The sequence below is a fragment of the Hemiscyllium ocellatum genome, unplaced genomic scaffold (assembly GCF_020745735.1).
Source record: "Hemiscyllium ocellatum isolate sHemOce1 unplaced genomic scaffold, sHemOce1.pat.X.cur. scaffold_93_pat_ctg1, whole genome shotgun sequence".
Classification (NCBI taxonomy): domain Eukaryota; kingdom Metazoa; phylum Chordata; class Chondrichthyes; order Orectolobiformes; family Hemiscylliidae; genus Hemiscyllium; species Hemiscyllium ocellatum.
Genome location: NW_026869319.1, coordinates 332650 through 358293, shown reverse-complemented (window position 1 = coordinate 358293; position 25644 = coordinate 332650). Strand labels below are relative to the sequence as shown.

Sequence of the window (25644 nt, the reverse complement as noted above, 5' to 3'; positions counted from 1 at the left end):
AAAAGCTGCTCCAGGTGAGAGTGGAGCTCCCAGACGGATCTCGCAAAACTCCTTGCTCCATGTCGACTGAAGCTGCTTCAAATTAGGTAAGATCCCACAGTCTGATGTTCCAATGGTCCCTGTTGCTTCATGTCAATACAGGCTGCTCCAGGTGAGGCTTCATTTCCCAGTCAGATGTCCCAATGCTCCCTGCTGCTCCACGTCAATAGAAGCTGCTCCGGGTTAGGTTGGATCTCCCAGCCTGCTACCCCAATGCTCCCTGCTACTCCAAGTCAATAAAAGCTACTCCAGGTGTGGTTGGAACTCCCAGCCTGCTGCCCCAATGCTCCCTGGTCCATGTGAGCAGACGCTGCTCCAGATGAGGTGGGAGCTCCCAACCCTTGCAACTCACACACCTCTATACCAACTTAGAAATAGTGCCCACTGACCATTTCCACCATTGGAGCCATTGGTGGAATATCCGCATCATGTGAATTTAATATTATTTTTCGTCAGCACCGAATCATTACTTCCAAAAGACATTCTTTCTTAAATATTGTTTATCATGTGCATATTGCAGTCAATCCGAAGTTAGATAATGGTGCTAATTGATGTATGCTCAATAAAAATTACATCATATTTTTCATGTTGAGTAACTGCCACTTAGCAAGGGCAATGTTTGTAATGAAATCACACTTTTATTACAGGTGAGGGAATGTGGTTTGTATTATTTAAAATGAACTTGTCCACTGTGTACAATGATGAAATGGATCTCAATTTCAAAGCAAACTTGGTTACGTTGTCATCCATCTTGATATGTGGTGTCCTTTTCTTTCAATGACACGGGTATTAGAACGAAACGTCTGTTAATGACATGCGTATAAAGACACATTAAATCATTTTTCATGCTAATGCTGCATGAATTTGCGATTATTGATCCACAGTTTAGGTTCAGTCCCTGCAGTGAGCATGCTACTTCTCCAGTTGTTCATAGTTCAATGTGATGCATCCAGTGTCTGCATAACGTTTTGGAGCTTGATTCCCACATCTTGTGTTTATCTGTGTCTTGTGTCCAGCCTTCATCAATGGCGAGAGCAACGGGCGATATAGAGACCAATGTGAAAGTCTCTCCGTATCCATGCATGGCACCCATATCTGCAATTCTCTTCTGTGCATTTTCAGCCAGTTCTCGGTGCCCAACCCCCACGCACGGCCCCTTTTGAAATATTTCCATTATTTTGTTCTGCCTTTCTGTGCTCTTCTCACCAACATGAATCACTTCTACTCAACCTGCTCCAGATTTCATTTGACAAAACAGTCATTAAGAATCGCATTACATAAACATGCGCTTCGCATCTCTTTTATTTTGGTTTCCTGGATCTCTTTCATATGATAAAAGGTCACAGCAGCTTTGAAAAAGAAAATCGCGTTACTTTTCGTTATCCCAATGTGATCTACGTTTCAATGCAGTTTAAGCAACTGACTCAAATTATTCTTTGAGATTTTATAATAGCGTCGATGCATATAAATTGACCATTGGAGTTCCAATTTCAATAAGACAGGAGTGAGCATGCAAAAATAGCAACATTGAAAACAGCGACGAGAGTGGGACTCGAACCCACGCGTGCAGAGCACAATGGATTAGCAGTCCATCGCCTTAACCTCTCGGCCACCGCGTCACGTATACGAGCACGTGCATGAATAAGTGAATTGCGTAAATTATGCAGAACAGCAGCTATTTCTCCCTGGTCTGGTGAAATGCTAAGTAGCACAGTACAGTCCCAAGAGTATGGTCTGACCTCTGGGTTGTGGGGCAATTGCATTCCCACTGTGACACTCTGCTTACAGTGATCTAAGCAAAAATGAAGAAAAGACTATGTAACAAAGTCTGTTGAATTCTGTGAAGGTTTGAAGTCAACAGAATGAAGAACCCGAGAAAGCAGGATGTGTTCCTTCAAGAAAGAGTTGGCTAGAGCTCATAAGGATAGTGGACTCAAGGGCTATGGGGATAAGGCAGGAACAGGATACTGATTGAGGATGATCAGCCATGATCACAATGAATGGTAGTGCCGGCTCGAAGGGCAGAATGGCCTACTCCTGCACCTATTGTCTATTGTCTATTAAATTGCCTGTGAGGAATTGTTTTTGAGACTGGAGGAGAGTGCATAGTGCTCAATGTCATTATTCAGAACACCTTTCTTCTGCTCAGATGTTTTTGACAAGCACTTCTGTATAGAACAGACACTTTCAAAATCCTAAATAAGACTAAACAGACAATTGAATTCAACAATGCAAAAACCTTGATCTGTATCATTTTCCAGGGCCATGCAACACCAAGTATGATCACAGCAACACAGTGAGCAAGTGTCAGAAGGAAAATTAATGCAGTGCCAGAGAGAATGCTGGGAGCAGCAGTTGACACGTGGGGAAGTGCATTTCCCACAACAGGGACACTACCAAAAAGCGGACTGTGGTGGAAGAATTCAGAGCGGTTTTACACTTTGGAATTTGATACCAGAGACACAATGGAGATCTGTCATTGAGTCTGTTAAAGATGAAGATTTTAAGATTTCTACAGATGAAAAACAAAATAAAATATTCATTGGTTAGTGAAGGCAAATGTTGCAATTATATATTTCAAAAATCTACCCATCTTTGCAATGAGTAGCTCACCATTTTCCTCACTCGGAGTCAGAACCACTGGTGAAGATGATCGTTTAATCCCCGTTACTAGCCATGGAATCAGATAACTTCGGTTTCCCAAACTTTAAGGTACAACCAGGAACGTGGAGATAAGCATTAATGTGTTGCTCCTGTGATGCAGGTGACAGTGCATGGTATCTCTGTGCCAGTATAGTGGGCTGTGTTGTGCTGAAGTTTTAAGTTTGAGCCTCACATGGAGCAGCTTCAATTATTCATTGTCTTGAGGGGTACGGATAGAAGGTGATATTGAGCAAAGCCAAGTTTATGGGACAATACCCGTGTTTGTGGATTGAGAAATGACCTTTATTGGATAATAACTCCTTGATTAACAAACATACTGCAAGTACTTAAAACGTGAAGAGACATGTGTGGAGAGAGAGCCAAAGGTGATTGTTCAGCAGGTGGATAACGTTTCCCATGTGCATTGCTTTAATTTCGCGAAAATAAATGTTGAACTGGTTTTATGATATGCATTTTGTTGCAAAGTCACAAAGGTTATTGCAATAATCAAAAAAAGAAAAATCACATAGGACCGTTTCAATATTGTATTGAATTGAATTTTGGCCAGAGCATATTTTATCTTCAACGGCGTGCTGCAGAGAAGTACAGAGGGTTAACAATACAAAATAACAGAGTCTTCTTGGTGCATTTCTTGGGTGGAGTAAAGAATGTACGAAATATACATAACATCATGTGAATGTGGTCGAATCTTTAAAGTAGGTGTTGCGTTTCCAAGTGACGATTCAATTCCGACTGATTAGGATATAACTTCTGTCTGCAGTTATTTTAGGACATCAGCTCAATTTACAGAGTTTCACCATGAATAACACGCCACACCTTACCAATCCATGAACGTTTAATACTCAATCTTAATCAGTTCTCCGTGTTCATGAAATGTCTTTGTGGCTGAAGTCAACCAAATTCGAAATTCTTACGCAACCACACTGACTTCCTCTCAATGGTAAATTCCCTCCTTGTATGTTTGTTCGTGTATCTTTTAAAACATTGTGAAATCAGCTTCTACGTTTTATTTCTGGAAAGTCGTTCACGATTTTACTAACTCTATTGATTGGAAGAAACTCTCATTCAAACTTTTCTTAATCTTTCACTAATGGTTTTGAAGCTCTAACTAAAGTTATTGATTCACTCAAAAGAGGGTATTTCCCTGATTTAGTCATTCAAACCTCACGTTATGTGAAAATCTCATTTGTTGACTTCAAACTTGGGCGTTTCTGCTCCAGCATTTCCACATCTCGTGAATAAACTCCCTCATTCTTTCCATCATCCCGTTTGCATCCTTTCTGATATTTTTATGTCTCAGTAAACAACGTCACTTGGCTTTCTAATGTCTTGCTATCCAGGAAACAGCGTCGGTGTCCTTTCTAATTTCTTTACATGATGTTGGTGGAGAATGAGGACAAGGATTACACACAATGCTCCCACTGAGGGTGACCTGAAGATTTTACAGTTGCACTATGAATTCTTTGCTTTTTAAATATGACGTCACTATGTATAAACTCAATAAGGTAAATTATTATCTATCCAGTTCATGAACATCATCTCCATGGGATTGAAAATTATCTATCACTCCATTTATTCTTCCATGAAATGTTTGAAAGGTTTTTAAGGCCAACATCTCCAACTCCCCGTGCCCTGAGTGAGCCTCAGCTATTTCTAAAGGCGACTCAAGTTCAAATACTTTATAGTGTGTCTCCAGTCATTCCAGTGCAGACTGGTTCTGGACAGTAAATGTCATCACCAAAGGCCACCGTGGATCTGAAATCAAAAGTTTTCACATAGTAATTGTCGTAGCTATTGTGTATCGTATGTCCATGTTCTTTTTCAATGTGTTCAACATTTCATGGGTCCCTGTATTGAATTCTACTGAAAGATTAATTTGTGAATGGAGACATTCCCTTCACCACTCATTCGAAACTCCATGGAACATTGAATGATTTTACTCATACGCTTCCAGAGGACAGTCCTGCCATTACTGGGATGTATCAGTGAACATTCCAGACGTATTCTTGAAGGCAAGGATTTCCTTCTCCAGTTTAGGGGATCATTACAGCACTGAATCCCATGTGTGCGTTCATTAAAACCAAAACAATTGCAGCAAGACTTTAAAACTAAGATTTTGCAATCTGCTTGCATTGGCTGTCCTAAAAATTACATTCCACATTGTGATATGTTTGTGGATGAAAACACTTTCTGAATCTGGAGCAATTGCATTTCAATTTTGTCAAAAAATTGTCATTCGCTGCTCTCTCTTTCGCTTTCAGTTTCCCATTTAATATCCCGTATTCTCTCAGTTTGTCTTACATTTTGAACAATTTCAAACAATCTCGCTCCTGATTATCAATCCGAGAGAATGCCACAATTTTGTCAAGTTATATGCAATGCAGCTGTAGGGTGCGGTGAACAAGTGGAAAGGCATTGGTCACGTGAACCAAATAAAAGTAGCGGGCTGGTAAAGTCTGGCCATTCCATCGCAGTCATATTTAAAACATTTAACGTAATCTTTAGCCAAATCAAATTGGCAGAAAAGAAGAAAACGTAAATGAAAAAATTGCCGATGTTGAAAATCAAACAAAAACAGTCGATGCTAGAAAATTTCAGGACGTCTTGCAACATCTGTGGAGAGACGGACCCAGTGGATGTGAAACGTTAACTGTGATTCATCTGCACAGATGGTGCCTGCTCACCTGTGATTTTACAGCAATTTCTGTTTTTGTTTCAAATTGGCAGATTTTGTCATAGTTCATGGGAACAGTGTTCTCGAGCATCAAACAGACAGCGTGTACCTGATAGTGTGAAATGAGACAATAATAATGAATCAGTAGAGAGTGTTGTACTGGAAAAGCACAGCAGGTCAGGCAATATCCGAGGAGCAGAAGAATGGACGACTTAGGCACAAGCCATTCATCAGGAATTAGGCTCGTGAGTCGGGCAGAGGGACAAAGCTGCAGCCAGGTGCCAACTCGCAGGCACCTCCTCCTACTGACCCCGATCACGACCTCTCCTCCCATCCCCAAACCATCATCTCCCAGACTATCCACAATCTCATCACCTCTGGGCGTCTCTTATCCACAACCTCCAACTTCATTGTCCGTGAACCATGCACTCCCCGATTCTACCTCCTTCCTTTGATTCACAAACCCGATTGCCCCAATCGACCTATTGTCTCAGCCTCCGCCTATCCCATCTGAAGCATCGCTTCCTACCTCGTCACAATCTTACTTACCCAGTCCAGGCAATGTGCATTAATATTCGTGACACCCCTATGCACTTCACCTCCTCCATGAATTTCGTTTCCCTGGCCCCCAACGTGTCATCTTCACCATTTACATCCAGTCCCTGTACAAATCCATCTGCCATGGCAGAAGTCTGCAAGCCTTCCCTTTCTTAATCTCACACCATCTCAACCAGTACCTTTCCACAGATATCCTCATCCACCTGACTGAACTAGTCCTCACAATCAACAACTTATCTTTCCGATCTTCGCACTTCCTCCATCGAAACGGGTAGCCATGGGTATCCGCATGTGACCTTGGTATGCCTGCCTGTTTGTCAGATACGCGAAACTGTCCATCTTTCGCAGTTACACAGGCACTATCCTCCGCCTGTTCCTCCGCTACATCGATGAATGCATTGGCGCCACTTGGTGCAACAACAAGGAGCTTGAATAGCTCACCAACTTTACCAACAGCTTCCACCCCGACCTCAAATTTACCCGGATCATCTTGACAACTTCCCTCACCTTCATGGACCTCTCCATCACCGTCTCTGGCGCCTGACTAATTACAGACATATACTACAAGCTCACCTACTCCCACAGGTATCTAGACGACATCTCCTCCAACCTTATCTCATGTAAAATCTCCATTCCTTATATCCAATTCCTCCGCCTCCACCACATGTGTTCCCAGGATGACCAATTACACCTCAGAAAGACACAGTTGGTCTCCTTCTTCCACCATCATAAATTGCCTTCCCACGTGGTTGACAACGCCGTCCAGCGCATCTCCCCCACTTCACACACCAAGACCCTTGAACCCCACGCTACTCAACGCAACAAGGACAGAACCTCCTGGTGCTCATTTTCCACCTAACCAACCTCCACATTAAACGCATCATATCCTGCCACTGATGCCACCTCCAAATAGACACCACTACTGGAGATATATTTCGTTCCCCAGCCCTGCCAACATTCCGAAAAGACCATTCCCGCCACGATCCCCTCTTCATGTCCACACTTACCTCTACCAGACCACAACCCTCTAGTGGCATGTTTCACTGACACGAAAGGAGGGATGAAACTAGCACTCACACCACTCCCCTCATCTCCAACCAAGGCCCGAAGGGATCATTCCACATCCGTTAGAAATTCACCTGTACAGCTACTAATGTCATCACCTGCATCCGTTGCCCCTAGTGTGGTCTCCTCTACATCAGGGAGACAGGACACCTTCCTGCATATCATTTCCGAGAACATCTTTGGGAAACCTGCACCCACGAACTTCACCGTCTCGTCGCTGAACACTTCAGCTCTCCCTCCTCCCCCGTCAAAGACATGCAGGTCCCGGACCTCCTCCACTGCCAAACCTTCACCACCCAACGCCTGGAGGAGGAACGCTACACATTCTGGCTTAGGTCCTCGAACAGCACACGGGATAAATGTGAATTCGAACAGTTTCGTCATTTACCCTCCCCCAAACACAAGCCTTCAACTTGCCACCGCCCTCTCGACCCATTCCATCACTGCCACTTCTGACCTATTATGTTCTCCCTCCTATTCATCCATCTATTGCTTTCTAGCTATTTCCCCTCAACCCCACACCACTTGTATTTATATCTCTGCCCCAACTCACAAATCTTTTCCTGAGGAAGGGCTTAAGCCTGAAAACTGAATTCTCCTGCTCCTCGAATGCTCCCTGATCTGCTGTGTTTTTCCAGCATCACACTACCAACTCGAACTCCAGCATCTGCAGCTCTAACTTTATCTTTGGAATTGTCAATGACGTTGGTGTGAAGATATCCCTTGATTGCAGTGATCACAGTGTGACTGAATCTTCCATTTATTTTGGGTGAGGGCAGGCTGGATCTGAGACGAGCGCTTAACACCTAAACAACGAGAATGGGATCAGATAGCGAAGTTAGGGCGGGCTGAAGTGAAGTGGAAGTTCTGTCAGAAGATGGGTCAATACAACTGCCCAACATCACACAGATTGTAAAAGACACACAGAAGGAGTAAAGCCCTTCAGTGCAGGCACAATGACAGGTAAAGTGGAAGGGAGACAATACACTGCGGTGCAGTGGAATTACTTATGTGAACGGATTTGATATATAAGCTACTTTACATATAGACTGCCCTCACATTGAAAAAAGAAATTTCCTGCAATGTTATGGCGACATTTACCTATGACATCACAATGTTGAGAGACACTGACATAGTTTCTTCTGTAGCAGCGTGGCCTAGTGAAAGCATGATCGTCCCATTAACCAGAATTCAATACTTCAAAGCTCTTCTCTACACTTTACAACTTATTTGCTGTTCCTGTAGTCAGATCTCAATCGCTTCTCAGTGTATCTTCTTCTGCTTCCTGCTTCACGAAAACACTTGAAATGTAAACAAATCCACTTTCCACTTTCACCAATCTTTTGTAACTCCCGAGTTGGCACAGGTACGTGTGACCGATTGGCCTTCTCTAGCGCTCTCACTCTGGTATGATCCGAATGATAAAGTGGACTGTGTCTGATCTGCAGAATGTCCCCACCGGGACGGTGCTGTTTATCTCATACCCGTGGACTGAGCTGTCTCTATTGGCAGAATATTCAGCCATTTCCCTCCACTTACAGGCATTATGAGAGGGTGTAAGTGCGGATATGCTCTGAAGCTTCCTCTCATGGGCACAGCCAGGTGTAAGGGCGCCGCTGGAACTCAGCAACTTTGATAGCGAACTTCCTCCAAATATCATTTATTTGAGAGAGAAAGAGGCTGAGCTGGTAGGAAAGAAAGAAATGAGCTGTGGACTCTCTTCCCTCAGTAAAATACCAGTAAGTGCATTTTTGTGCTGCCCATTTGATGTTCAGAGTCAATCTTCGGAGAACAATCCTGCTGAAAGGCTTTTGTTTCAGAGGCGTCGGCTTCTTTGCTGCAATCGGGCATCAGTTAACATCTGAGTCCCAACTCCGAGATGAAGTGACTCTGAATTAAACCCTCGCTCGCTGAGAACCAACCCCCCAGCCAGGAGGTGCGGGGCTGCAGGTAGTCCAAAGTGGAAGGGAGGATTAAAAGCGAGCCATTATTTTTCTCCCTCAACCACTCTGTTACAGATCCAGGCAGAGGGACGGCAGAGACTGGTGACATCATTCACTTGCCGACAGAAGCCGTTCAGCCCATCGAGTCCACGGCAAATCTCGTTCGCTTGCTTCTCTCTGAGGTTATTCATCATTCGTGGTGCTTGTTCTAATAATAGGAAACTGTGTCTGTGTCGAAATGCTGTCTCCAACATACTGATCAACATGTCATTCACAGCTGTTCATTTCACCGGAGGACCCTACTGTGTGACACAGGTGGGGAATAACTGCAAGGCGTCATGGGCATGGTGTACGCCACAACTGAATTCTCTCACTTTCGCCAGTGTATTCCCAGCTCAGGCAAGTGACTTTGTGAATCAGATCATAACAGACCGATAGAGAATGGCAAACAAATGCTTCCACAACGTCAAACGTGTGTTTCCTCAAATGTATAAAGGTGGCGGGTGTATCTATTTCAGATTCCATTGAGTGTAAGGACGTAGAAGGCTCATCAATAATTAATGCGAATAACAGAGCACTGTTATAGCGAAATTCTAGCAGTGGCAGTGCACACACTGACAGCTGGAATTGTCATCGAGCAGAGGATGCTTTTCATTCATTAATTTTATGGATTATGGGCCCAACATGATCCCTCTGGCCCGCTCTTTTATCGCTGACCATAGCAGTTTCCCGCAGTCTTCAGGTTTTTGTAGCATACCTTCGAGGATTATGTCAAAACATCTTCACTGTTATTGTGTGATACACTGTGGCACAGATCTGTCCTGGTTGTGTCAATATAACCACTCTGTAACTTGTCCAATTTTGATGTTTTAATTGCAATTTCAATCAGAATCAGAAAATGTGTCTCACTGCAGACTGAGGCCATGCAGCCCACCATCGTTCTGCTGGCTCCACGCAATGAGGAAATGACTGTGCTTTAATTGATAGATTATCACATGGACCTAAGTACAGTGGAACGCGTTGTCTGCGATTGGTAAAGGCGGATCATAGCAAACAAGGACATGCAGATCACAGCGTGAGAAAAGTAAAATTTGACCAGACTCAGGAATTCAGGTTACTACGTATAGGACGTGCGCTCAGAAAAATCCACATTGGCAAGATCAGCATTATTTCAAGCTCGACAATTCATTTCTCAGAGCAGCAACGGCCGGGAAGATGCGGTTCGTGAACTTGCTTGTGTATGTTTTCAAGCTTTGGAATCTTTATCTGAACTCGATCTCATCGAAATTATCTCTTCTCAGTCAAAAATGAAGTAGTGTGCAAAATTCGAAGACTCATCCCCGAGATGAACCTGAGACCTCTCGCACGAATGTCACCTTCTGAGGCAATATCACACCCGAGACAAACGAGCCAGAATGGCGCCAGACGTGATAACCATAAATCACGTGAGTTTTTTTTGGTTAACTAAGGCAATTTCTGCTGTTTCAGAGTGAAAGAAGCACAGAGTTTTCAACACAGGTTCTTTCCATTCTGACTCACTTCTCCCAGGAGGCTGCGCTAGCTACTTTCCCAAAACAGGGCGGTCTTAATTGATAACTGGACGAACTCACCTTCCATTGTCACGCAGTGTTGGTGGGGAGCAGCTTGAACGTGGTCTTCAGCTCCCTATCAATCCCGGTTTTGTGGAGCGGGGTAGGGGTCTGGCGGGAGTGGGAAGCATAGAAATTCTGGAAAGGTGTAAAAAAGGGACATCATGCAGGCACAAGAAATGATCTTATTTTCGGAACCCTTGTCCACATAATGCGATCTGAGACAGATAGAAAATGCAGAACTGCAAGGAAAGACTGAATCTCTCCCCATTATTTCGGAACAGTGTCTGTGCTTCTCGAAGTCACGGGGAGGCTTCTGCTGTCTGAATCAGCATGGGATGTTACTGCAGCGAGTCAGATCGCTCACGCAGATGATGTGTATGCAGTTTTCCACGTTTCCTGCAGTTCAGATCAGAGGTTGCACAGCTCAGATCCTCCCAGAGTGACAGGGAAGAGAAGGAAACGATTCAGACCATCATCTAACACAACCTGGGGATAAATTGGATATGGGAGACAGGACAGCCTCAACTGGTTCCAGCATTTACAATCCCACTGTGATATTATGTTCACAAGATCTGACCACATGGAAAGAAATGACACAGTGACAATATCTATTGAATTGGATTACGTGCAAAACCGAAGCCGATGGAATGAAAAGAGCCATGAGAGCGGGAATGTAACATTATCTGAGAGGAAGTTGTTTTCCAGAATCGAGGAACGTGCACAGTGCTGTTTCCAGGTGTCAATATCAGGATAAGTAGACTGAATCAGCATCGGCTGTTATTGTACTGCATCTATTGTACAATGTTGCAAAAGCACGGGCCTTTTGTACAAAGGGGAATACTTCAAAATCCTCAATGATGCAAAACACACAAATGAGGTGAACAACAAAGCAGCCGCGGAAACGCGTGTTACGTCATGGGGTAAACTCCCCGGCTCAACTTTCGCTGAAATTCGTTCTCTGTCGATTTCCTGAGTCTGAGTTTCGAACAGTGAATGGACTATGCTAATAAAAACTGCTCGGGTCTCATAACTTCAGTATTTAATACGCCCCTACATGTACGTCAGACAACAGTCATTGATCCCTCACTGTGTTACTTCAGCACACGTAGAGAAGAAATAAATATATGAACAACAGTCATGCATGTGACTGGGATTTGGCCCGATGCTGCTGCAGCCAATCGATTCAGTTGTAATTAAAATTGCTTCCGCCTTTCCTGTGTCGGTAATAAGATTGCATAGCTTAGTGGTGAGTTTTCCTGCGTTGAATTGGACCCAGCATTCTTTCACAGTTTGAAATTTACTGGGATATAAAGGCATGGTGAAAGACACGGTGGTGTTCACTGGAATAAAAAGACGTGAGGAATGACACGGTCAGAGTTCACTTGATTAAAAAGTCGATAAAAAAGACAGACATGACGGATACTTTGAGATTGCATCACTAGAAAAGGAAAGAGCAGATTTAATGGGATGTTGCGATAGATAAAGAATCATGCGGGATAAATCAGGAAAGACTAACTTGTGTCTGAATGGAGGTTATCCAGCTGATGGGACATTGGTAAGGGTAAATCTGAGGGAAATTCCTTCGTTTCGGTGAATTGAAACTCGAGATTGGAGTTTCAAAACCAACGGGGAATGATGAAGACGTTTGGAGCAGTTTTTTTTTATTCTGAGAATTATTGAAATCGGAGATGAATTTTCAGAAATAAAATCATTTTAGGAGCTGATTCCATTATATTTCATAAGGGAGTGAATTTAACAGCGACAGAGATTCTGGCCTGCCTGGATGGTGAGGCAGATGGGGCATACTCTCAAAGTGGATAACATTCATCGGAAAGAAATTGCATAATACCTGCAACTGAAAATGTTAAGTATGAGAACAGCTGCTGACGTTGATAGGTGTTGCTGTTCATTCTACATGAAATATTATATCTTGTAAATACACTGAGCTGTTTGGTTCAGCTCTACATTAAATGGAAGTCAGTTAGCTCAGTCCACTGAAGAACTAGTTATGAGAAAAGTGAGACCAACAGCATGGGATTAATTTTCTCACTGTCTCAGGTTTGCATAAGGATCATCAACTACCTCCCTCTCCCGATCTGTAATACTATGGTGCCTCCAGTGTGTAAGGTTTGGCCTGTAGATGGAAAAACATCATTATCATTGCCATCTGTTGCCTTGAAAATTTGTTCACAATCACTCTAAAGGAGAGTGAGTCCATTAATACTCACTGATCTCCACTTGAAAAATTCTGTGACAAGACTCGACCTTATCTCAGTTTGCACCCTCTGCTCCTCCCAACAGCAAAACTATTTGTTATGCCTTTGTCAGATTTACTGACATCATTCAAACTCTCCAAAGACATAAATCTAATACTTTTGATTGGATAATGAGCTGTGCGTGTTTGCAGGAAATGGAATGATATGAAATGAATTAAACAGATTTTCCCAGAATGTAATCCTGTGCAGGGTGAGCGATCTGAGAAAAGTCATTCAGCTAAAATTTCACTTCTGTTTCCCTATTGACAGATGCAAATTCATATGGGGAATATTTGCAGCTTTTCAGATAATAATTGATACAAATGTGAAACTGGAGTTTTCAAATAAATGCTGCTTTACTCAACATTGATTTCAACTGCGTTTTAGTATGATGCGCTAATAATCCCTTGTCAATGTCAGTAACAGCATCATTAGATAAGCATTGAACTTACAACCGTGACATTTTATGCACCTTTAAGTAGCAGGCGCTAAACAATTGCGCGACTGAAGCCGCAGACAGCAAGCTGGTCACATGCCGTACTCATACCTTAGGAACTTTAACTCAACTGCTCTAAATTTGCTGTGGTTCTGAAATTAAAGCTAACGCAGACGAGGTGAAACTGACATGGACCTGTGATTATTGAAGCATCAGGTTCAGGAAAGGGACACATAAAAATATGCAAAATAAACTTCATTGAAAAATGGGTTTCTGTTGGTTCCTGCGGTGTTTACCGACAATGTTACTTTGCCGTTTTCGCCAGGCCTTTCCTTGGATCAGCTTCAATTCGAATCAATAAAACTTCTGAAAGTTCATACTAGTAACATGAAGCATACTGCATTCATCAATAATCTTCATCATTCCTACATCCATGAACACATTGCACTGTTTCAATGAATACTGAAGATGTAAGTGTGTGATACAAGAATATATTCAATTTCAGTTTAAATTGTAAAGTAGGAAGAATGCACCGTAAGACTCAGAATGTCAGAAATTCATGTTCGTCTCCGTGTCCAGAACTGAAGCAAAACAGAGGGGTAATCTGTCCCTGATATTCCGTGGTGTAGATCCACATTTCAACATGTTATTGTTGAAAACCCTCTGTCAGAAACAGCACTGACAGAGAGTAACAGGAGGACGCTATTCCAAACACCGGTCCTACCCCGCCATTTGACATCGTTATGACTGACTAAATACATCAATATATTTCCCCGGTCCATCCACAACAGCCTGTCGCCCAAAGGGAAAAAGACATTTAAGCAATCGATAATGCCTGTGCAACTATTGGAGAGGAATGCGTTTAGATTCAGTGGGTTTCTGCACGAAGTTTGTAGGTATCGTGGGTTAGCAGTTGATTCTGGTCTGATCATGCTTCAAATGATATGATTCCATCAAAACTCACCAGTAAGGGAGTAAGGAATTTTCCGTGGTAAACAACAATTTTGAGAATCCCAGACGACGGGAATTAACGATGTATCAGCAGAATAATAATTGATTCAGCTGAAATCTGAACTCCGATTCTGGTGGAACTCAAAACAACAAACTTTGTATAGCAATGTTAACAATGCTGTAGAAATCTAACGCGCTTTCCATTGCACCACCGAGCCGCGCTAGCCACAATTTTACTGTACCCAAAGTTGTGGTTGTCATCGAAAACATATAAGAAATCTCCAGGGGAGTTCTTCAATGAGTAGATCTTTTATTTGCAGACAAAAAACCGTGACGCTCAGAAAGCAAATTCCTGAACGACCCCGAAACTCAGGATCCGTGGCTCTTTATACCCTTTCTTTAGTTATATTTTTGTTAGCTTACCAGGATGCCCAACTGTGTTAGTCAGAATTATTTCACTCCAGGTATACAATAAACCACTATCGCTCTACTTATGCGGATAGGGTTTTTCTGTTGCCATGATTATGTATTTTACTGCCACCTCTGCTGCAATGATCTTACAGCCCAGACTAAACTGTCGTGATTTGAGTTTTAGCTACCCTATCTACCACAATGTTTCCTGTCACAAGCTGATTAGATAGTTAATGTCTTTTTTTCTTCTACAAGGGTTTCAAGTAGGCTGACGCTACTAACTATCAATTAAATACTTAAAGACGAGTCCTAAATATTTATTGTCACGACTTGTCCCAACCTGCAATGATGATATTTAGCTGGTGAGGCTGACGGTAATAATTGCTGTTATCTCAGCCTGTCACAGTAACCATTCAGCCCCAGTCTGACTCTGCTCATTGGTGGAGGAGCATTCCACTATGCTTATCCCATCCAGCCACAGTGACCCCAATCTGCCACAGTGACCCCAACCTGCCACAGTGACCTTTTGACTCGTGTAGCATTCCACAGACTCCTTGTAACAGATCGACATGCTTTTACCCTTCCCATGCTTTCATGCTCGGTATTTGCCATACGGTGTTCAGAACTTTGATCAGATATCTGTTTGTCTTCGCCCCACTTTCCAGTACCTGGTCCTTATCTATGTGTGCTCCAGTTTCGCAAGTATTCGGCTAAGGACTCCTAAAGTGTTTCGATGACTCATAGCTTTACCACACTTTCAAACGTGAGTTCCAATAATACAACACTCTCAGAATGGAAATGTTCTTCCTATATCTCCTCTGATTATCCTCCCCTTGCGTTTAACGTAGATCTATGGTTGTAAACACTTCCCGTAAGAAGTTTATTCCTATAAAACGTATCTATCCCCGTACTGTGCACCTTCATCTCTTCCTCACTCACTCTTCTCCGCTCTCAGATAAATAGCCAGAGCTAAGCTAATTTATCTTCGCCATGACGAGATTGTCGTACTGGAAAAGTACAGCCGATCAGGCAGCATCCGAGGAGCAGGAGAATCGACGCTTCTGACATAAACCTTTCATCAGGAATGAGCTGTGTAAGTGGGGGTGGAAAGATATATGGGCGGCAGTTGGGGTTGGGTGGAAGGGAGCTGGAAAAGCGCCAATTGGATGGAGGCGAGGGAGAAAGTGATAAATGAAGTGGGAAAATATAATAGGTCCGGAGGGTGGTGCCGAGATGGATGCTGCGGACTGATAATTTGAGGGGAGGAGAATTGAGGAAGATGTTGAAATCCACACATATCCCGTATGGTTGCAGGGTCCCAAGGGAGAGTATGGGGTGTTCTTCTTCCAAGCAACGGGTGGTAACGGTTTGGCGGTGGCTTATGCCCGAAACGTCGATTGTCCTGTTCTGCAAACCACATTTCAGGGGAGATGTGAAATACCAAAGACTAAAAAAAGGACAAAAACTTATAAAATCAGAGTTAATGGAATTAGACGCAATGCAGACAGAAACCATTTGGCCAAACGTGTCTGCTCTGTGCCGCCGAAGAGATTCACACTCCCACACCCTATCTTTCTAAACCCGCATTATTGATCCACCTACAAAAATAGAAATGAGTTCAAAAGCTCAGCGGATCAGGCAACATCGGTGGAGAGAAATCAGAGTTAACATTGCGAATCAAAAACTGTTCCAAGGAATGACCTGTTGGCCTCAAATGGTCAATCTGTTTCCTTGAACTGCGTTTCCGACTTTTGTCTTTGATTTTTTCTTTGATTATACAGTCGATTCAGGTTTTGTTTGCCATCTCCCTGAAGTGCACATCTTTGTATAGTGAGAAGGAATTGGAGCAGCCGGAAGAAACCCACACGGAAGAGAAGAGAAAAGGAGCGTGCAAATTCCACACAGTCAGTCACATAAGTCTGGGATCGAATGCAGGTTTCTGGCCTGGTAGCCTTCCCAAGCTGCAAGCGCCCATCCCGGATGCGAAATGAACCCAATCTCACGCAGTGACAGGCAGTGGTATTGCCCTGGAGTTCAATGCAAAAAGAAGCCTATGTATCAGTACTGGAAATCAATAATTGATTAACTATCCAAACTCTTTTTTTTAAATCACTTGATCGACAGCCTTGTACGTCTTGTCGTCAAAAATTCACATCGGAATACTTCTGAAAGATATGAGGATTTCTGCCTCTCCAACATTTGCATGCACTGAGTTCCAGATTTCAACCACCCGCCATTTCAAAACGAATGTCTGCGCATTCACTCAAACCTTTCCTCCTTTGTTCTTAAATCTATTACCCCGTGAGTGATCTCTCCATTATGGGCAAACTTTAGTTTCAGTCTACACTATCCGTATCCCTGATTATTTTGTGTATCTCAATCATGTCTCCTCTCGATCTCTTTTGCTCTAAGTCTATCCAGTCTATCCAATCTCTCTTCATAACAGGAGCTCTTCTACTCAGACTATGTCCTGGTAAATCGCCCCTGCATCATTTCCAGTGCTAATGTGATTGCAGAACTGCACACAATAGTCAAGATAGAGCCGAATGAGCAAGTGAATAAATGATGTTGCAATCCGCAGAAAGAGATCGTTTTGAAAAAAAGTTGCGTTTCCTCAGTGCTGCCCTGTGTTCTTTTCCTGAGCCTGAAGTTCCAATAATATCTGATCCATGCCACTAAAAGGTGCTACTTGAACATTGATCTCAAAACCACGGTATCAAAATGGACTGACTGCTCTGAAGGTCGCAATGGTATGATTGAGGCATGTTCACCCAGCAACAGGGAGCGCAGCAGCACAGACTGAACAGAGTTCAATGTGAAAATGATTGTCAGGGAAATGGGAGGGGGAACTTAAAGGAGGTCAGTGATTGTGAGAGGGAGAGAAGTCTCCAAGAATGGGTGAGTCTGAATTCTGACATTCATCTCAGAGAGATGTGTGAGAGAGGGGTTTGATGATAAAATCATAATGTCAGAGAAAGTTTTCATGTAAAATCAATTAATTCATTTCTGCGTTTCTTTGGCATGTACCACAAGGAGTTAAAATGGGTAGAACATTACATGCCGTAACTCGGATTCAATCGAGGTTCCTGCGGCCACAACGCACAACACTGAACATTATACGATCCCTGGGCCATGCAGAGATGCGTGTTTGAAAAGAGCAGTAACGACAGTGACATAGAGCATGTTAGGAAGAATGCAGAGACACAGCAGGACTATTTGGCGAGCAATAATAGACATGTGGGAACTCAGAATTGGCTGTATATTCAAATTGGATATTTCAAGAGGCTGAGTAAGTTCCATCGAGCACTGGATGTTGAAGAATGAGGGTGATAGATTTTTACAAAACATCAAATTCTCAAGGGATACTGCAGGATATTCTTGAAATGTATGTTTCAACAGTAATGAGGTTTCACGTTTGTTGCCACAGGAGCTTCCCCACACAAGGAAGTACCCATTTCTACAGTGGATCACATAATCCCTATTCCTCCACCCAGAATCAATGGTGCAGTTGTGACGATCAAACTGGAAATTGGGATGGAAATGAGCACATGAAGCTACTGTGTCGCACCAGTGATGCGATCGGTGACCACATGGTCCTTCTGTGATGGTACAGAGGCGCATGAAATTCCGAGGCTGGGAGTTCTCCTGGTCAAAGGCGGGGAGGAAGGGCATATTTGTCTCCGGTTATAAGATTATTAAGGTACAACAGCAGCATTAGCCCGCACTGCCGATTGTCTCAGTGGAAACGTGCTGCAGCCTTAAGCGAGAGGTCGATGTATTGCAAGCATTCAGTGCAATATTCCTTAACAATGCACTGTTTTGTTATTTTGATAGGTAAGAACTGTTTTTGATCACATCATCCTCTTGCTCCCAGCAAACACACCAGTACAGCGTACATCAGTTTCATTCCAACACAGCCACATGTCATATTCTCACTCCCTCTGAGATGATTGGAATTGCCAATGTCATTCTCTGAGATGGAGCAACGTAGCATTGAGATGGTAGTGTAGTGAACAAAGAAGAACAAAGCACACAGAACATTTATAGCCCGGGAACAGGCCTTTTGAACATTCAAGCCTGAGCTGAACAAAATCAACTGTCTAAACCTATCACCCAATTCCTAAGCACCTGTTTCCATCTGCTCCCAATTTACTCACGCATCTATCAAGGCGCAACTTGCATGAAACGACCGTGCCTGCCTCTACTACCTCTGCTAGCAACGCGTTCCATTCACCTACCACCCTCTGTGCTAAATACTTTCTACATCTATCCTCCTTAAACGTTTCACCTCTCAACTTGAATGTGAGACCTCTCATTATTGAATCCCTTACCTGGGGAAAAAGCATCTCTATACACCCGGTCTGTACCCTTCAAGATTTTGTAGACCTCAATTAGGACCCCTCAATCCCTTTTTTTTTCACTGAAAACAATCATAAACTTCTTTACCTCTCTTCACAGCAAGCATCTTCCATACCAGCAACATCCTCGTAAACCTTCTCTGCACCCTTTCGTAAACGTCCACTTCAATTGGGTAACTTGACGACCAGAACTGTGCACAGTATTCCTAAACGCGACCGAACCAAAATCTTGTACAATTTTTGCATGACCTGCCAGCTCTTACATTCAAAGCCCAGTCCTCTGACGACAAGCATGCCATTTGCTTTCTTGATCGCTCTATCGACCTGTGCCACCATCGTCATGGTACAAAGGACCTGAACTCCCAGATCTCTCCGCTCATCAAATTTCTCCAAGGCTGTTCCGTTTACTGTGTAGTTGGTTCTAGAATTAGGCTTCCCAAAATGCATCACTTCACATTTGCGTCGATTGAACTCCGTCTGCCACTTCTCTGCTCAACTCTCCCGTCTATCTATATTCTTCTTCATTCTTTGACTGACCCCTATGCTTTCTGCTACTCACAAATCTTCGTGTCAAATGCAAATGTAGTGGCGATATATTGGGCTATCGACCCTTGGACACTGGAACATGGCATCTACTGGTATTTAAATCGATGAATAAAATGTGGAATAATAACCGGATCAGAGGAACAAAGGCAAAACGTTTTAATTTGCTGAAAGCCCATTCTTTCTTGTCACTTGGAAAGGGAAATTTGCCATCCTTAACGAGAACTGCCAACATATGACTCCAGACTCACAACAGTGCGGTTCACCAATAGAATCCCTCTGACTCAGTTCAAGGTGAATTAAGAATGAACAACAAATAATGTTCAGAACATGATGGCCACACTCCGTGGGAGAATAAAGAAGAATAAAAAAAAAATACATGGATGACGGGGAAAATTGGAAGTCATCTCTGCGTGGACTCAAATTCAACAGATTATCCAAGCTAAATAGACACATGGATACACACATCGCCAAGATATCAGATCCATAGGGGGACTTCGAGAAAGGATTCAATTACCCGTTGAAGTGTAAACCTACGTGCCCAGGCACAATGTGGACAGGTCATTCACCACTCCCAGATGTGAGAAGGGATCACTCAGGAGGCCAACTGGCAGAGTCACCAGCAAGTATACAAATGACATCAGGGGTCTGATTGTGCTGTTATTGCAGGTGTTCTCCACATCCAGCAATGAACCATGTTTGGACGCTTGTTTCCAGTGGAGTTCCATTGTTTCGTGACGTAGATCAACGATTCAGACTTAGTTGTAGGAGTCATGATTTAGAAGTTTGCAGAGGATGCAACAATTGGTCATGTATTTGACTATGATGAATAATGTCAGGGCCTGCAGAGATGTATCAATTAGGTGGAAAATAAAACCGGCGAATGGAATTGAATCCAGACCAATAAGTGGTAACGAATTTGGGGAGTTGAAACAATAACAGTGAGGATTCTAAGTGGTGAACAGAACAAACAGGAACAAAGGGATCTTGGAGTGGATATTCACAGATCACTGAAGATTTTTGGACAGGGAGCTCAGATGCTCGAGAGTATTTTTGGATATTTTCTTTGTTGACCTCAGACTGTGGGTGATATTCGATATTTAGCAACCGCCAGTTTAGGAAACAACTAAAAGAATGAGCACAAGTCTGGTCAATGCAATAATCAACATTTCAAAAAAATTGTAAGACAAGGGATGGAGGTCTGAAGTATACCACTTTGACGATCAAGACAGCTTCATCACTCAATGGATTTACCATTGATACATCTTCAAGTCATGCCGGTAAGTGCCTTGGAGGGTAACTTGCAAATGGTCGCGCTTCAGTGCATCTTCAACCTTGTCCTTATAGTCAGCACAGTTTTTGAGCTTTGAATGTTCTTTCAACACAGCCTGGATGACTTACTCCACCGGATCTTGGAGGTGGTGCACACTACTGCAATCGTGCATTAGTGGTGAGGGTAATAAACATTCAGGTGTTGAACGTGGTACAGTTAAGTGACTGCATTGTCGTGGAGGATGTCCAGTTCCTTCAGTGGTATTGAAGCTTCACACATCCAGGCAAATGATGCGAGTTCTGTTACACATCTAATTTGTGCCTAACAAATGATGCAGGCTTCACGGAGACATGAGTTGTGTTAATAATCAAACAAAGTCGACTGACGGACATTTTTGGTAGTCAAATTCTTTACTTGGGCAGTCAGGTAACATTTCTACTAAATATTAGCTTCGAGGGCGATTACACGGAGGACTTCAGTCACAACGAAGTCATTGAATGTCAATATAATATGATTAGATTCTCATTTGTCAATGTTATCGTTACGTATTTGGTCCATGTGTGGACTAATCCGATTCCAATCGCTATCTGATTTCAAGTTCCAGTTCCCGTGCTGTAAAGGACAGCAGAGATTTACGAGGATGTTGTGAACTTTGGATGAAATGGAGCTTCGTGGAATGATTGGTCAGGCTTGGATTATTCTCCTTGAAACAAAATTGTGGGATCTTGACAGGGTAGATACGGGCAGGTGGTTTGGCCTATGCTCTGATGAGAGCACCAGAGGACATAATCTCAGAATGAGATATTGCCCATTTAATTCAAAATGAAGAGTAATTTCCATGCTCAGAGAATCTGTGGACTTTTTTTTGGCAACCGAAGTAGCGGCTAAGTTGTTGTGTATTTTCAAACTGTGTCAGGTATTTAATCAGAAAGTTGATGAAGGTTGTCGAGGTAAGTGAGCAGAATGGAGTTGAAGATTATCAGATAAACCATGAGTTCGTTGTATGGTGGGGCAGACTCGATGGGCTGAATGGCATGCATCCATTTTGTTTAACATTTGATCTAACGCCAAATTTTATTCATAAGTTGAGAATTGTGAGTGGATGGGATGAAGTGAGAGAAAAGGTTTATCAAACAGATCAGGACCGAAGCTCATAAGCTCATGAAGAAGAAATGTGCTGTGACCTGGGGGCAACAAATGACACTCTGCACAGCACAGGTGGCTGTTTACAGAAGCTGTGATTGCTGAGGAAAGTTGGCCGACCTTGTACAGTTAGCAGGTCAGTCATCACGCTGCATGGGAAAGAATGGAAAGTTTGTTTTATTGGAGCAGTTTTCTACGGTTCCAATTCCGTGTGACTGCTGAAATACTGATCAAATCATTGTGTGGACTGTTAGTTTAAAATAATCATGAGCAATCCCACTGGATAAACTTGTGCTCCCGATCACTTGTTAGTTATTTCTCTTTCTGTCGATGTAAATTCATAGAAAGACAAGATGGAAAGAGGGGCATAAAGAAAAAAATGTGTTCCTTCTCATTACACCAATTTAATTTACAACTGAATAGAACATCTGCTCTCATTCTTTATTTCAACTTTAAAGGGGTGTTGATTATTCGTGTATCTCCCGTGCAGTGAAGCGCAAGAACAAAATTCTCAATCCAGTTTATGCCAGAGGTGTGAGATGCAATGAAAAAAATGCAGCAGTGGTTTGTTGAATTAGCAACCAAAATGTGACTCGAACCCGTGAATGTGGAGCACTGTAGTATAATAACCCACCACCATAACCTCTCGGTCTCCTCAGCACGTTTTGGAAATGGGTGACATGTGACCTCATCAAGGTAGCATGTGGTGAAAGTCGTGGTTGAGAAATTTCTAGAGCTAAATTGAATCCACACCATTGTGTTTCTGCTTTCACCAGAATTAAAATAACAGCAGAATCCAAGAAATAGCCATGCTCAAATTGGAACAGTGAACAATAATTCCCCGTCATATTCACACCCACGTTTTGCCTTGACTCATAATTTCTTCAGTCACGTTCTCTCTCAATTGAAGAAGTAGCTATGGCGAGTGATATAAAGGCGATGTTGTGGTGCAATAGTCGTTCTCATATGGCTTAACTGAATTGCGTTAAAACGCATGAAAAGCTTTTATGTTCGTTTCATTTTATTAAGTAAACTGAAAGTAACACTGTTCATTGCAATAATCGGAAGTGGATTAGATTTATTCCTTGGAACGATTAATGATATATGCAAATTTGTTCCGAATTTATTTGAGCTGAAAGAAAATACTGCCATTTATGCTGATCAACTCCAACAGCTTGTTAAAATGCTGTTTCAATCCTCGCTATATTGATGTTCAAAACAAAACTGCGGTGTGGGAATGTGCTGAATATTTAAAGTGTCTGTGTTGTCATGATCATGTTCTCCTCCCGTGCAGAAAATCGCAAGCAGATCTAATGTTGCTTTGTGTTCCAGGCAAGTTGAGTTTTTACTGGAACCGAATGGAGACTTTTATTTCATCGCTGTTGTGAAACAAAGTCCTGCGGTGACTCGATTCGTCATTATTTGGTTTTCTGGCCAATGGGAAAATCGCTCCAAAGAATTTCGATATCATATGATTTGCATTTCTCCCATTTCCTTCATTTCTGTCCTGGAGACATCGGAAGGTAAAGGTAATCTTTTCGAGACTGTGATTGATGAAATTCCATTTTTATGCCCCCTATTTATTATATTCTTTCTTTCTCTCTTTTCAGCATTGTCTGTGAAGTGGTGGTGCACTAAGGCTGCAGTATGTTTGAAAGAGTAGTTTGGAATTGCCCTGTTGTTAGTTGTGAGATTGCTTTATGCCTCATGCCCTCGGACTGTCTCACATTTAGCATTCATGCTTCTCTTTGTCTGAACATGCATTATGTATGCCAGTTTTGTTTGTGTTCCATGTTAAATGCTTTCTGTTTTGCGATTCGCTCAGTACATTACGAGTTAACAGGGTTTCTGAAGTAATTTCCTGCTGCGAAAATCCACAATTTAGGATCTGGGAAAATTTCTCGGAATATTGCCAGTCAGAGCAAAAGTAAGGAATTCGTTCGTTTCGACAGTGCTTCACAATCCGACCTTTCCCGTGAGCAGTCGAACAGATCGAATGATCGTGCCACAGACTGTGATGCTAAAAGGTAATCCTTTAAAGCAGGTGTAATAAGCAACACAATGTTATTGGGTTACACCGCGTGGGAACAGATACTTCGATGTATCACGTCCATGCTCAGCACATCGCCAAAATTAAACACATCCCATTCCCAGCATTTGGCCTCAATCCCACTAAACCCCTTCTATCCAGAAACTCATCCGGTTACCTTTGGAATTTTCTGAGCGAACCACTTCATCTGGTAGCTCATTCCATAGACGCACAACCTTCTGTGTGGGAAATGTGCCTCAGGTACTTTGTCAATTTCAGCCAACTCACTTTAAATCAATGCTCTCGAGTTTTCACCTCGCCCCAGCTTGGGTAAAACGCGAAAGTACTCATTTTGCTGCCCTTCCATAAGATCATGTCGCAGCGGTTATCCTGCAGGGAAAGTTGTCCCAGCCTATTCCACCTCGCCCTACGGTCCAAACATTAACGACATCCTTGTCTTTATTTTGTCATCATTTCACGTGTCCTTTTTTTAAGTTTACAAGATGTCAATTACAGTGGACAACAACGAGCTGTTGGATACTGAAAGATAAAACGTAGAATGGCTTCAACTTTCAGTGCTGGACGCCTCTGCGCCGCTGCACAGCCGGCCTCGACTTGTTTCTGTAGTGTAGTGGTCATCACAGGCGCCTTACATGCAAAAGGTGCCCAGTTCGAAACGGGGCAGAAACTGCTTTGTTCTTCAATTGCAGCAGTTTGCATGGACAAAAATGGAGCCTTCTTGCTTGCGTTCCCATCTAAAAAACCTGCCTTCGAATTTGCTTTAACAAATCTGCTCTCGTAGTAAAATGTAATGTAATGCAATTCCATTTAATTACTGCGCAAAGCATTGTAAAGTTTTTCTCCAACCTGTTTCTGATCATAAGTCATTCTGTTTGAGAGTATTGTTACCGCGTTCTGATCCTAACATAAAAAGCAGTACCGCATTTGCATTCCTTGCGCAGGCGACCGGTTCAAAGACAGGGAAGAAGCTGATGCGCTGGTGTCACAGTGCACCACGGATTCCTGAACTAGTCTGTGTGTCAAATGCAGCCCAAAGTCGTCTCTGAAAGATCTCATTTGGAAGCTTCTGGCGTTATGCAATGTGCGAGAATTGGCACCAGAGATCCTGAATCATGGTTTGGATCAGTTCGCACGTTAGTAACTCATTCAATCAGCAACAGAAATGAAAGAAATTGTACTCTCTGAGGAACCTCTTGGACCTGTGCTTTCATAGCGTCGCTCGTATTAAGGTGAGACCCGAGATCTAAGCCATGTTGGAACTGAAACGGCGGAAACGAAAGAGAGGATGCAGAATGACATCGCACTCATTTGGTTTTCTTCAAATCAATGACGAGCCGGAAACTGTAAACGGGCAGGGCGAGTGGGGAAGTGAGGCAGTTGCAGCTCTGGTGAAACTCCTTCTTTGTGAGTCACTCAGCAACAAGAGAGGTGAAGGTGACTCAGGCGTGAGAGCTCTTCACATCGAGAACAAAAAGCACTCAAGGGCAGTTAGCACCTCTTCCGGAGTGGGGTTGGGGTGAGTTGCTAACAGAACCTCTTGACTTCTGTACCTCCGGTTTTAGGGTGGAGAACATTCTTTGGGACTCTTACTCTGCGAAACAGACACAGTGACTGAAACGATGCTGCACGGTATGATGTGGAACACGGCCTGCTCAGCTTTGTGCATTTTCCCTGTAATCCGGTGTGTTT

General features: G+C 42.9%; 1 non-coding gene across 1 annotated transcript; it reads right to left on the bottom strand.

Annotated features, from left to right (window-relative positions):
* Positions 1–1576: 1576 nt before the first annotated feature.
* Positions 1577–1658, bottom strand: trnas-gcu (transfer RNA serine (anticodon GCU)). The gene has a single exon. It is a non-coding gene; the product is annotated as a tRNA-Ser (tRNA).
* Between the last annotated feature and the right edge of the window lie 23986 nt (positions 1659–25644).